This window comes from Puma concolor, chromosome C2 (assembly GCF_028749965.1).
Source record: "Puma concolor isolate L17-30 chromosome C2, mPumCon1.1.hap2, whole genome shotgun sequence".
NCBI lineage: Eukaryota > Metazoa > Chordata > Mammalia > Carnivora > Felidae > Puma > Puma concolor.
Genome location: NC_141675.1, coordinates 47,303,894 through 47,319,212, shown reverse-complemented (window position 1 = coordinate 47,319,212; position 15,319 = coordinate 47,303,894). Strand labels below are relative to the sequence as shown.

The window sequence follows — 15,319 nt, the reverse complement described above, 5'->3', positions numbered from 1 at the left end:
ATTATCAGCTTGAAAGCATTTGCACAAAAAATAACTTTTACAAACAAAACAAAACAAACAAACAAAAAACAACCCAAAAACACACTGAGTCACAAGACTGACCACAGAGAATGACTGGCCAACATAAATCAGTTCATGGATAACAAACACTTAATTGATTTCAGGGCTCTCCAGGTGAGGTGTTCTAGAGAAAACCCGCTTTTTCAGGACAAAGAACAGCTTGGCTCGAGGGGAAATTCTGGTTCTCAGTATCTCCAAGTCATATTTCTTACTAATATTGGATCTTTACAAGTGAAAATAAGCAGAGTTATCTTCACCCTGAGGATTTAGTTATTGTCAATTCACTCAGATCAGTTTCTATAGCTCCATAAAAAGCACAGAGGGAGCCCTGGGCCTTGAATCAGGCCTTGCCAATACTAACACTAATCTTCATAAACTCTTCATTCTGAGCGCCTCCCTTAACACAAACCACCCAGCCCCTTCTACCTCTAAACACAGCACAGATTGAAATAATGAAGGAGAGAAATCGTATGGGCTTTATATATATTCCGTGTCAGTAGAGGTCAAACCTTTTAAAAGAAGCTCAGACCTGTGGTTTGCATTTTGTTATTTACTACATTCAGGAAAAATGTCATTCTATTGCATTTCTTACATATGCTACCTTTCTATGCACAGCTTGATTCGATTGCACTAAAACCTCACTTTCAAAAAGCTATGTTCCTAAGAGTCAACTGAGGATATTTTGTGAAAAAGTATACAGACAAGCAAGCCTCTTCCAGAGTCTGTGGCAATAGACCTGGGGGGCCTAGGGATCTGCATTTTAATAGTATTCCAAGTTATTCTGATGTAGCAAAAACAAAAACAAAAACACCAAACAACAACAACAACAACAACAACAACAAAAACCACTACAAAACACAATTCTGCAAAGCCACATGAATTTTTCATTGACATGTGTGGAAAAAAAACAGAGTAGCCTCTGCAATTGACATTAGATAAACTCAGCTTCCTAGAGAGTTCAAAACGTGTTTAATGCTGACTGGGCTGCTGCATAATTGTGGTTTGACAAATAAAAAGGTCAAGAAAAAGTTAGAATAAACATCCTCTTCTAAAGGACTGCCTAAAACTCTGGAGAACATCACCAGCATTTCTGGTGAAATGAATTTTTGGAGAAAGAAATCTTTCATTAAGATTTAAGACAGGGAAAAAAAATGGGGGGGGGTACCTGGGTGCCTCAGTCGGTAAGTGACCAACTCTTGGTTTTGGCTCAGGTCGTGATCTTGTGGTTTGAGTTTGTGCCCTGCATCAGTCACTGTCAGCCGTCAGCACACAGCTCACTTGGGATTCTCTTTCTCTCCCTCTCTCTCTGCCCCTCCCCTGCTTGTGCTCTCTCTCTCTCTCTCAAAATAAATAAAATAGACCTTAAAAAAATCTTTAATAAAGAGTTAAGGTAGGGGCACCTGAATGGCACAGTTGGTTAAGCATCTGACTCTTGACCTCAACTGGGGTCATGATGTCACAGTTGATGAATTAGAGCCTCAGGCTCTGTGCTGATAATACAAAGCCTTCTTGGGATTCTGTCTCCTTCTCTCTGCCCCTCCTCAGCTTGTGCTCACTCTCTCTCTCTCTCTCTCTCTCTCTCTCTCTCTCTCTCTCTCCCCCCTAAATAAATAAATAAACTTTAAAATATTTTAAAAAAAGAATTAAGGTAAGTACACCATGGTACCTGTCCAGATTCATCTATCTCTGAGTTCCCAGCAACAGACCTCACTAAGCACTCACAAAAGAATGAATGAACACTTCTCAATAAATCCTTAAAGATGAATTCTACTCTAACTCGATTCTGGGACAATGAAAATAACAGAATGAAAACTAACTCTAACACCAAACTGATTCTTAGCTGCACTAATTTAATGATGCTTTTATTCAGAGGCCAGTAATTTCAACACCCCATAAAGCTTGCCACAATAAAGGGACAAAAGGTAACAGAAGGTTTATAAGTTTCACCAGAGATGAAACAAGATTTGTGTAGAGATTCCATGTATTTAGTGTCTAAAATCTATACAGTGACAATACATTCTAAAAATCTAAGAGCAGAAATTTAATCCGCATCTAGCCCTCACACATGCAAATTTTTATAAAGGAACTATATTCTAAGTCATCAAGAGATTTCACCTCAAGATACATTAAATTGGGCTGCTAGGATTAATGCCAACATATAAAGTAGATTTTATTCCATTTTGATTGCTCTATGCAGTTTCACCTATTGCCATATAATTGTACATTTTATCCAACATAGCTTGGTTCAAAGAGCAGAAGAGCAGCTTTGTTAATTACATGCTGTGTGACCCTGTGGGAGTTAAATTCTCTGAGTGGCCATACCTTTCCGGTGGAATTGCAACAATACCATTGATTTCATTGGTGATACATAAGGGTCGAGCAAGACAGTGGGCCAACTTCATACGTGGTTCCTGATTTAACAGGCTGTCAATAAATGTTAATTATTTTTCTCTCTTTTTTAAAGTTCTCAAGCTAATAACAAACAGCAGTTGCTTAATTTCACACTGTCTCCATTAAAAGTACTAAAAAATAATGCAAATAGCACAACCCAGTGACAATGCCTGTCAATCATCAATAATACAATATTAGCCTGGCCCTTAATGATCATTCTGTATTTGCCACATCCAGTATGGAAAAAATGCCATTCTAATACATTTCTTACACTGTTACGTCCCTGTGGTTTGCTTTTGTTGACTACACCGACATTTTATTTTCAGTGAGCTGTCCAGCTGGCTAGCAGGCCACTTTATAGAGTCCATGCCATAAATACCTTAGACGCCGTTCAAAGAGGCTTTTTATAGGTTAACTAAACACAGATTTCAAAGACATCATTGTAATGCATATATGGTGTATTTTAAGGGAACAGAGGAAGTTCAGTAAAATATCGATTCAGATTGAGTCCATTTTTCTCCAATAATTTTTCTACATCTTTAAATTAAAAGTAATCTTTCCAAAAAAGTTAAAAATTTCCCCTTGTAATCTTAAAAGCCTGTATGATGAGATCGATAATGATCATTCAAGAGATCAATTCCTCAAGTCATTTTTTTTTTTAATTTTTGGTTTTTTTTCATCGTTTTTTATTTATTTTTGGGACAGAGAGAGACAGAGCATGAACGGGGGAGGGGCAGAGAGAGAGGGAGACACAGAATCGGAAACAGGCTCCAGGCTCTGAGCCATCAGCCCAGAGCCTGACGCGGGGCTCGAACTCACGGACCGCGAGATCGTGACCTGGTTGAAGTCGGACGCTTAACCGACTGCGCCACCCAGGCGCCCCTCCTCAAGTCTTTAATATCTGAAGTTATAAACTGTTCAATTGTGAATTTAAGGATTTTCTCACTAGCTTTTGAAATAGGCACAATTTTGTGATTAATAACAAAGAAAGCCTATGTTTAGATTAACTGTGTGAGCTTCAAAATTACTGCCTGATTAAACATTAGAGTTTAATAATATGTGCACTTTTAAATATTAATAGTGTGAGCATATATGGTACATACCTAAAATGATATGAATGTATATATACTATATGCTGCATATAGTGAGATATAAAAATAGAATGGAAGAATACAAAATTGAATGAAAGTACAGATGGCAATTCAAATATGAGAAACTATCAGCTATTTTTAATATTTAAGAAGTAGCTAACAACAAAAAAATGAAACATCTTACTTAAAAGCTGGCTAACTTAAAACAAAAAAATCAAAATTCTATTTGAAAACTAGAACTAATTTTCTATTTTTAACTATACTTCTTCAATCTAAAATAAAAGGAATACTGTGATTATGAGGTCAGAATATAAAAAGACATCTTTTAAGCTGCCAAATGGTAACTATGTGGTAGAATTAAAATTATTGGGTCATATTTGGGTAGACTCTGGAAATAAAGGGGCAATGAAAAAATTATAGGAGTACCAGCTAATACACATAAGTCTTTTTCCAAATTTCACTGGAAATACTGGTTTTCAGGAAAAACTGTTCAAACTGTAACCATTTATTTCAATTGTTAAAACAAAATCAGTATTTCCTTTGGACAAACGATTTTAACCAATGTATCTGAAGCACTTTCCAGAGATATTCATTGCTCAGATATTAGCCAGAAACTCTGGCAAAGGAATTTGGTAGCTTCCTATTGAAAATTTTTACTGTTTTTTTTTTTTTTTTCAGTTAAGATGATACAAATATCTCACAAAAATTTTGCCAAAGGAGAAAAAATTGGCAGTCAAGAAATATCATTTCATGCATTTCCAAAAATGTTTCTTATGATTCTACCATGCTAATTTGTAATTATCAATCCTAACGCAAGGTGAATAAATTTACATATATATTATTTATTTTAAAATTATAAGCCTCTTATGGTAGGAAATTTATGGCAGTTTATTTATTTTCAATGCTTATTTATTTATTTTGGAAAGAGAGAGAGAGCACGCACAAGCAGGGAGAATCCCAAGCAGGCTTCATGCTGTTAGCACAGAGCCCCATGTGGGGGCCTTGATCCCGCAACCATGAGATCATGACCTGATCTGAAATCAAGAGTCAGATACTTAACCAACTGAGCCACCCAAGCGCCTGTACGTCAGTTTACAACATGATTAAGTTTTGAGAGAAAATTATACGCACACACACATGCATGTACACCCATATACACTGTTTTGTTTTCATTTAGGTGAATATGAGTTTAACTCTAGAAATGAATTTACTGGCTTGAAAATATTGAAAATAAGATAACTGTACTTAACACACAGGTATGTTGTGTTGGTCTTAGATGTATGTTTCCTTACAATCTACTTGCCTCCATAAAGGACTTGCTCTAGCTTACAGGAACAAATACAGGAACAAATACATCCTAAAAGGAATCTCAAGGTCTCCAAATCTCAGCCCTATTGACATTTTGGATCATATAGGCTTTGTTGCGGAGCTGTTCTGTACATTGTAGGATGCTTAGCAGCATGCCTGGCTTGCTAGATGCCTGTCACACTCCCGTCCTCAGTTATGACAATGAAAATCGTCTCTAAATACTGCCAATGTTCCTGGGGGGTGAGGGAGATGCAAAACCATCTCCAGTAAAAAGTCAACCACTGTTTTATACCTAATGGAATTTACTGGGGGCTACATTAGTCTGCTTTGGCTGTAACAACAAAATACCATAGATCAACTGATTTAAACAAGAGGAATTTATTTTCTCACAGTTTCTTGTAAGAGTGCTTTCTGGCTTGCAGACAGCTATCGTCTTGCTATTCTAATCGTACAGCCTTTCCTTGATGCATGCACAAGAAGAGAAAGTTTGTTCCCTGGCATCTCTTACAAGGACATTAATCCTATCAGATCAGAGTCCCACTCTTCTGACTTTAACCTTAATTATTTCCTTAGAAGCCCCATCTTCAAATATAGCCACAGGGGAAATAGAGCTTCAACATAAGAATTTTAAGGGGGCACAAACATTCAGTCCAGAAAAGGAACACACATAATTAAAACTGCCAACCCAAAGCTATTTGTAATTAGCTTTAAATATCTTCATACTTACATGTAAGTGTCTGGAAGCTTTCTCAAACATAAGATAATAGATTTTTACTATAAAACTGGACTCAAAAAGAGTGGGTGGTTGACCAGTTATTCCTTCTAATTTTGCCAAATTCTAATAGCTGCAGCTTCTAAAAATTCTCAAGGTATGAATATGTGAATTTCAGTGTTTATTTGTCTTTTATTTTAAATGGAAGCAAATACAGACTGTGGTATACAAAAAAAAAGTAAATAATTATATTCCAAAATCATACTAATAGTGTCATTCACCTGTTAACTACAATACCAGATAGGCTGACGTATATTTTTTAAAGTTTTACTTCCCTACAGAAAGTCATTTCAGGATAAATAAAAGTGAGACATATACCCCTTACTTTGAAAAAGAAGCTACTGAGGAAGATAAATTAAGTAGCCAGATAACTCAGAAAAATAATTAACAATTTCTGACCACCACCTGAATTCTGGTGGACCCAGTGCATAATGTTGTTTTTAGTCCTATGCAAATGTATACACATGTACGTAAATCATTATATATATACACACACATATATACTCACTGCAATTATGTACCTATTTCTAAAAGCAGCATATGTATTACAAACTGGCAATTCTGCTCTTGTTGCAAATTTAAGAAACATAGAATATTAGATTTAAAATTTGTATTTCATGTTTTACTTGGAAAAACACGTAAGGACTTTTAATTTTTTTTTTTAACGTTTATTTATTTTTGAGACAGGGAGAGACAGAGCATGAACAGGGGAGGGTCAGAGAGAAGGAGACACAGAATCTGAAGCAGGCTCCAGGCTCTGAGCCGTCAGCACAGAGCCCGACGTGGGGCTAGAACTCACGGACCGCGAGATCATGACCTGAGCCGAAGTCGGCCGCTTAACCGACTGAGCCACCCAGGCGCCCCCACATAAGGACTTTTAGAAAGTGACAGAATAAAACCTAAAGGGACACTTAACTATCATTTGTATAAATTCCTAATGTAGTCGAAAGGATATTTTCATTGTTTTTCTTAGAATGTCTCCATGAAGATTTTTACTGATTTTATGTTATTGTTTTATTGTGTTGTGTTTCATAAAGAGTATACTATACTATATTACAAACACACACAGTATATATACTCTTAATAAACCAATATTATGTTTTACTATATTCAAGTAGTATATTTTAAATAGTAAATATATAATATTCACATATTAAGAGTAATTTTCCTATTCACTTTTTATTCTCAAATATTATCATGCTTTAATCCAGAAAACAAAATGGGATTTCTTTTTCACCCTGTATCTATTTCAGATTTTATCATGTGGAAAGGCAAGAAAATATTCTTAAGCCAAACACTATTTCTCCTGTTTGAATTTCCTCATTGGACTTTCAGGTAACACCAGGAACAAATGCTTAGAATTCTCAGAGAACATGAAGAAAGGAGTCAATTCTCCCTTTATTTTCCTAGGTATTTAATCAGTAGTCTTCTAAACTTAACATGACGTAAACAGCACAACACTAATCAATATTTGAAGCTTAACTTTCTACATTCATCCAATCAACATAAGGCCAAATGCTTTGAGCTCAGGTCAACACAAGAGCTGGGAAAAATTTCTCTTATCAGTGAGAGAGAAAAGCAGAAATCTATGCATGTATTTTTACTGAAATATTCTCAATTTCTTTTAAGTTATTTTACCCCATATACAACATATTTTCAAATGAAACACAACAGAAAGCCAACTTAAATTTTTCCCTTTCTTGATCCCATTGAAAGCTCATGTTCACATACACACTGACTGTGGCTTAAGAACGTTTGAGACTGCCAGAACAAGAAAGAAAGAAAAATACAAACACAGGTACATACACAATCTATTGAGTTTAAATCTGTCATTTTGCCACGGCCTCAAAGAACGTGGAAGAATGTTAACAGACTGTTTCACTTGTGTTAAACACCTTTTCATCAAAGTCTAATGTGAACTCAAAGCAGCAATTTTAGGTTAGACACTTCTAGCTCATGTTCATAGGGTGTGCTAGGCACTACTTCATAGAACATTCCTAAGTGTGATGCTGGAGATGCCTGGACATTAAAACCAATAGTGACATTTACAATATCCCAAAATATCCTGAATGCTGACGCAAACTCCGTGCACTCTAACTCAAACATCGGGATACTATGACTTTTTTCCCAGAGAACTTACGAGCTTTAATTGCACAACTCCCATTAATCATCTTGAAAACGGCCTAACTGAAACTCTACACATCTAGAGAAGTATTACGTAATGCCTAGGAGCCAGAGGAGGCAGAAAAGGGGAAAAAGGAAACACAATCACACACATTCTTGTTACAAAAACACCACTCCTTTCTCCAAGCAGCTTTTGTCAGTGAGAGATCACGGATACGTACAACTGTGACAGCAACAGTATGACAAGCGCACAGTGTTAGCAAATAGTCCTCTGGAGAAACTTCAGCCTCCCCAGTGAGGGCCCACAAAGATCTCCTGTGAAGAAATGCTTACGACAGCATGCCAGAAGAAGAAATGGGCTCGCTTCTTCATTCTACCCGGGGCCTCCTCCACCGCACAGACTCCCACAAAAGTGTGTAACTTACTGCATGAAGTGCTATGAAGGGTTTAATTGGCACCTACTGTCTCCACCTATTCCACGGTCTTCCTGCGTTCCCAACATGGGTCTGGCCAACCTCCCTGAGTCAAACCAGAGTCTCCATGACCTTGTGAAAGCCCAGTGACATTTGGTAGGTGCCAGCATCATTAAACAGTCCAACATATCTTGGCTGCTTTTTTATGGCATCATAAAATTGGAAATGCCAGATCACTATGTTTCTATTATTTTTTCAATTGCTTCATTATTTTCTCCGTGCAGCAACTGTCAGACTTCTAAACTATTTGTAGCAGAAACACTTCTGAAGTTTTACAGCCTCCAAATCAGGCACTCTCCAATCCTGGCTGATAATTAAAAACCCTAGCATTTACATAATAAAATTTAGTGCTCTATTTGTAGTGCATGCCTTTCAATTGAGAAACACAAAATGTTTTACAAATAGTACCCAATTCATCATACCATTGTTATGTGGATTACAACATGACAGTATGTATTTATTATATTTCTACGGATTTCCTGAGGGTTAAAAAAAGATAAATTTCTTAGGTCAAATGCCTAGACTTTTTCCTGAACAATCTGTTGGAAAACTTGTTTGAGCAGTCCTTTATAGACCTATTCCAGTTCCTGCTACACTGGCAAAGCAGAAGTTCCCATCTTTAAATACCCCTCCAAAGGTGTGTGTGTTGGGAGGGGGACGGTTCCTTGTCCAAGAGCACATAACTAGACGGAGGCAGTCTAACCATAGAGTTGGCACTCTTCACCACTATGCTGGAAGTATGCCTTCATACTGATGACCACTTTGACATGCTCAAGTACGTATGTATGTGCGTATGTATGTTTTTCTAATCACGCTGACACTAAAACATAGATGACTCTAGCCAGAATATGTCAGAACTGAAGGAATGCTTCAAACCCCTTTGAGTTCTACAAAGGAAAAGTTGTTTCACAGTATAAACCACTAATTTCTGAGAAGACGAATCCATGCAGTATTTCCGTGTAACGGAAACCAGGAGATTCCCTTATAAATTTCAGTTCATCTGTCATTCATTTTTTTTTTCTCCCTCAGCAGGACTTACAGAATCAATAGTAGTAAACAAGTGAACACCAAACAAGTTAAAATTTTACTTCACGCTATCCACTTCATTTAGACACCTAGAGAGGCAAGAGATTTCTTGGATTATCTATGGAGTCCCCTGATGGGTCTCTGTGATTTGGATACATCGCAAATGGATGTTTGGGTATATCAATGGATATACCAATGGATATCGGATATATCACAGATAAAGAAAAGGTGATTTCAATAAATTTTTAATGTTTATTTTTTTGAGAGGAGAGAGAGAGAGAGAGAGCACATGCGAGAGCAGGGGAGGGGCAGAGAGAGAGGGAGACACAGAATCCAAAGCAGTCTCCAGGCTCTGAGCTGTCAGCACATGGGGCTCGAACCCACAGACCGCGAGATCACGACCTGAGCTAAAGTCGGACACTTTACCAACTGAGCCACCCAGGTGACCCGAAAAGGTGATTTTAAATTTATTTTTTAACGTTTATTTTTGAGAGAGAGAGAGACAGAGCATGAACGGGGGAGGGTCAGAGAGAGGGAGACACAGAATCTGAAACAGGCTCCAGGCTCTGAGCTATCAGCACAGAGCCCGACGCGGGGCTCGAACCCACAGACCGCGAGATCACGACCTGAGCTGAAGTCGGACACTTAACCGACTGAGTCACCCAGGCGCCCCAACGAAAAGGTGATTTTATATAGAAAAAAGGTATATATTCTTTATATACATATAAACATGTATAAATGCATATTAATATAAATGCATAAATGTATATTTATAAAAACATAAATGTATAAACGTGTAAATACATATTTACATAATATACATAAATATATGTTTATATATACACATATATACATAAATATATATATTTACATATACACATATATAAATGTATATTTATATAAACATACCTTTAAATATATAAATGTATATTTAAACATATATAACCGTACACATATATTTTTATATATATAAATTATTTACATATATATAAAATGAAAAACATAAGTGATATTGAAAGGATGGCAGGTTTTAAGGGGCAAGTCTTCTTATTCAGCAGTATAACAGAAACTAAAGGAAATCAAAGAGGCAAAACATTTTGGTGAAGTCAGCTCAAGAATAATAACAACGCTACCTTGTATTTATGAGGCATTTGCTATATTTGTACTTTCTAGATATACGTGCCTACCAATATATTTTTACATATCTAAATAACATTTTTATTAGCTATGATAAACTTTAAAGAACAATATCATGCGATATTTTCAAAGTCCCATTTCAACATTTCCTTTGCAAATCTTTCATCCGTGTCCACTAGTTGGGAGAGTATATACTACGCATATGAGGAGTGCTTAGATAATTTTCTCAACTGTAACAGATGTCCGAAATTTTGTTTGTCAATTACATGCAGAAATTATTGCACTATACTGTTTTCTAATCTTTCAGAGATGTCATTGTCTTTGCCAAATATCAGACACCTTTTCTCTCCCCAGTTTTTCATTCAGACTCCTCTGTAACCTCTGGGATTCCCTAACTGAAAATAAATGCTGTCGTTTGCTGACCTCACAGATTTGGTTTCAAGTCCAGCGATTAAATGCTATTTCTTCACATAAACAACAATGACAGAGCAACGAAGAAAAGGTGAGGCGACAAAGGTCCTTACCACTGCTGACCACTGTCTCCTTCAGACAGATCAACTTTGTACTTGAACAAAATGTGCTCAATGACACTGGCTCTGTTCCTGTGGGTGAAGCACGCCCCTCCCCCCACGTCCCCATGACAATTTGCTAAAATTGTGCACAGCCATCAGCCCTCTCTCAGACTTCAGGCTGCAGCGAGGAGAAAGACAATTGGCTCACGAGCCCAAAACACATCTCTATTGGATGCTGACTGCAGCAGCATAGGCAGGAAGGGCGAAAAAAAAATCTTGAATAAAAAAAGCAGTATCACCACACAGGTGATCTGAGCCTGTCTTCTTCTATCACCCTACTTCTACCCCCACCGAATTCCACTGGCTTTCTAAGGCAGGTCCCCAAATATCTATAAAGAAACGACACTCAACAAAAGTTCCTTAAAAATTGCCACTGGGGATACAATGGGAGAGAATTATGAGAAAGAATTTTGAGAAGGAATTCATGTTCTAGTATCCTTCGGTAGCTTTGTGAGAACGGATGCATGTTACCAATAAACAAACAAGTGAAAAGAGATGTCTGGGAACTATGGAACTCTTACAAACGTCTATAAGATGACTCTTTAAGACAAAAGGGTACTGAAGTCATCACTTAAACGCAGGCCCTTGAAAAAGCTTAATCATCACAAGGTTGCTCTGTTTTAAAAGGCGATCAGAGGCTGCAAAGCGTATTCTTAAGTGTTTATTTAAGATGCAAAGTATGGAGATGTTGGGCCTCCCAGGAATGTCAGCCATGGCAACACTGGTTTTTAATAAGCCGGAATGTGAACCTAAGAGGGAAAAGCACAGGCTGCTGTCACATGATGTTTTTCTCTTGCTATCATATCAACAACATTTAGGCCGAAAGCCCAGATCTGCTAAACTCCAGGCTTGGGTGCAGTGGGTAAAGCAACGTATGCAAGGATTTTACGCGCTACCCCTGGCTAAAGCAAGTGGTGGTTAGTAGCAATGGATGTTTACCTTCCTTGGCACTTCGTACATGCCTCTCTCCTAACAGTATCACACGGCTTTACTGTGCATTTTTTGCATTTTTACACACCTTCTTCCCATGCCCACTGCCTCCAGAAGGCAATGTCCTGACTCAACCTTGTGCCCACCAGCTAGGCCAGGCCAATAAGCCCAACAACTGTTTGCTAAGTGAATGAGTCCTGCCTATATTTCAGAATAGAAGATAATCTGTCCAATAACGTTCTCAAAGATTTCTTCTGCATCTTCTCCAGGACCTCTCTCAACTCGCAAACTACAGTCCCATTTTCTCTTCATCAATTTATATTTCCCTTTTTCCCTAGTCTCCTCCCATCTGTTCCTTTTTCAGGTAACTTCTTACTACCGTTACCAAACCACATCTTTGTACTCTGCTCCCACCCAGATAAGATATTGCACTTGTTGGATTTATCTTTGTCCTTGGCTCATTAGGCATAAGCTTCTCATCTACAGGCCTTAGAGATCTGCACACAGGAAATGTCCCAGGACTTGACATAAAAAAAGCAATTGAGCCCCAGCTCAATGGTTAACATCACATGAGCTGGAAATCAGAGTTGTTTGTTCAAATGTCAACTTTGATATTTATTAGCAGTGAGATTTTGCATTAACTATTCAACCTCACTAAACCTCAACTTCCTCTTCTATAAAAATGAAGATAAGAATACCATCCTAGGCATGTTGTAAGTATTAAAGGAGAGAATGTACACAAGGGCCTCGACTGTGTTCTGGTACTCAGGAAATAGAAATTACTTTCTCAGTCTCCTAGCACGTTCTTTACAACCTTGCAGCCCCTGCTTCCTGCTATTCAGCCCGTATCTCTGGACACGCTTGAAAACATCCTTTCTCTTCCCTCAACCTCCTCTTTTCCATACTCCTTCAGCTCACCATCGAGACAGAATCTCTTCTAAAGAACTCACACTAAGCCTCTCATGGCTGAAGATGGCAAATGTATAGTCCAGCCCAAAAACATCCAGGGGAGCCAGGGAGACCTGGATTCACCGGACCTCCCCCCCCACTAGCTATGTGACCTCATGCAGGTACTCAACTTCCAGCCCAAACAGCGCCTTCATGTGTGAAATTGTATCCAACTAACATAACTCCTGGGTGGTTATGAGAAAGCTTTCCCAATGCCCAAGGTAAGATTCAACTACTGCTCATTTCTCTTACCATTAGGAGACTGGGCATCTGTATTTTAAAAGGAGTAGGTAATAACAGCGAATCATTTTCCTAAGTTAAATTTAATTATGAGAGGTGACCCTTTCAAATGTCACTTTCTGGGGACATTTTCTCTCTCACTGTCCCTCCCTTCCTCCTCTTTACTTTCCTGCCAGATAGAATAAACTCACTGTAGTGAATTCAGCACCTGTCAAATTGTATTACAGGTAATTTCTACAAGTCTGTCTACCCCTTTAGATTAAGAACTTGTTAAAGACAGGGCTAAATCTAACTTAGCAACCTAAGCATTTTTAGTAAATGTTTGTAGAATGAATAAGCAATTTAAGAGACGGGAGGGCATTTCCGATGTCCCAGCTATCATCTCACTGCGACAATACTGTAAGGCCTAGGCCATTGGTCCTCAATCATGGCTGCACGTTATAAATAATAAATTTCTATACCCAGCATCCACCCCCAGAAATTCTGACTTAATTGATCTTGGCTGGATCCCAGGCAAGCTCTCAGATGATTCTAATGATTGCTACTCTCAGGACCATTGGTTAGTCTATATATACCAACCTGCATTCTCATATACACATCAATTACAACCTTTTCCATAGTTCTTGTAAAACCGGTATTGGCCAATAACTCCAGGACAACTGCTAATGTCATCTGACTATTCCTTAATTGATATTTCTGTCTCTAGACTGTTTTCTTCACAGCTCCTTTCCTATTCAGTGGTAGAAAGGACAAGGGACTGCACCAAAGGAGCTGCTGTCTTTTGTTCCCTTGGGCATAGAGTCGTAGGACGATGCCTCAAACCAGCACCACCTGTTTCTGAACACCTTGTTCACAGGAAGCAAAGAGCTCATAAGAAAAAGAGGGTCAAAGGGATCCACATCATCAATGTATCCATGAGAGCAGCCCTTAAGTATTATTCTCAACATTGATGGTACACTAAGGAAAGAGTGTACCAAAGATATTGATTGCATGGTCCTAGACATTTCCTTTCATTCTCATCCTTTGGAGGCTAGAGGTCTTAGGCGGCTCCTATGTTATCTTGACAGTATCGCTTTTGTGACTCAATTATAAGTCGTCTATGTTAAAGTTTTTATAGCTGCAGTAAAGGTTTATGAAGGTAAACTAGTATGTCATAAATTTTCAAATAAGAAGATAAGAGGTCTCCACAGGATTACTGCATTTTGCTTTGGAAGACCATTACAATGGATAGAATCCTTTCTGTAAGGGTGACCTCCTCTGTGTCCTATTCAGGGGTAATTCAGGGGTCTGTTGTTAACTTTCATAATAATACCCATCATTTACCCTCAAGGCAATCCCAAAAGTGATTCTTCTTAGCCTCCTATGTATGACAAATGAGGAAACGGAAGCTCTCAGAGGTTAAATATCCCATGAAAGGCCCCACCAATGTGAAGTGGTGAAGTTAGGAAGTACTAGACACGTCAGAGTTAGCATGCATCCGCCCAATGGGTAGGCGGGATATAGACAATCTAGGGCCTGGGGGCAACTTTAATTTGTTGTTGCTGTTTGCCTGCAGATACAACACATGATTTTACTATAATCCAGGGATAGAAACTGGAAATTAATATGTGCTGCCCCCATTAGAAATTATCAAAAGTTAAACAGAAGGGTTTCTTTGTGTTTCCTGCAAACATAACAGAGCATACAAGGTCTATGAAATTGTTCTAAAATAACTAGATTTATATCTTGATAAGAAATATAGTTCATGTTCACAGACACACATATGTGGACACGAATGAAAGGGAAAGGAAAAAGGAGAACTGATCGTTGTCTCCTAATCAAACTGAAGAGTAAGCTAGAAGATAGGAAATGAATGGATAAGGAAGGAAGGAAGGAAGGAAGGAAGGAAGGAAGGAAGGAAGGAGGAAGGAAGGGCAAGCTGTTGCCTTGTCAAGTGTTATCAAAGTGTTACTTTGAATATACTTCATATTAAATCTTAATATCTTCTAGAATAACTCATTTAAACATTTATTCACCATCTATTTGCTGACAGCTCTCATATGTTCCATGCTATGGGCCAGCGGAGACAATAAATGAATCAGACATATTCCATGAAGGGACATAAGACATGTATGTAAATAACTAGGTAAGGATAGAAGACAGAAAGGGTGATAAGGAACATTCAGATAAAGAGTTCTCATAACTTGAGGGAAAAAAAAGACAATGCTTCCATTTAGAAGAATCAGATAACAGCTTTGAAGAACAGGT

The 15,319-nt window shown here is 37.9% G+C and overlaps 1 protein-coding gene across 22 annotated transcripts in view; it reads right to left on the bottom strand.

Moving 5' to 3' along the window:
* The window catches only part of MBNL1 (muscleblind like splicing regulator 1), a 207,223-nt gene that overhangs the window by 45,060 nt on the left and 146,844 nt on the right, over positions 1-15,319 (bottom strand). The window contains exon 1 of one of the 22 annotated variants that reach the window (XM_086674552.1): positions 10,907-11,031. The exons of 19 other annotated variants lie outside the window; for them this stretch is intronic. The gene's annotated coding sequence lies outside the window, so the exon portion shown is untranslated. Of the gene's footprint in view, positions 1-7,967; positions 9,226-10,805; positions 10,825-10,906; positions 11,032-15,319 lie in introns of those variants that run through there. 2 more of the 22 variants (XM_086674553.1, XM_086674554.1) reach the window with 2 other exon arrangements.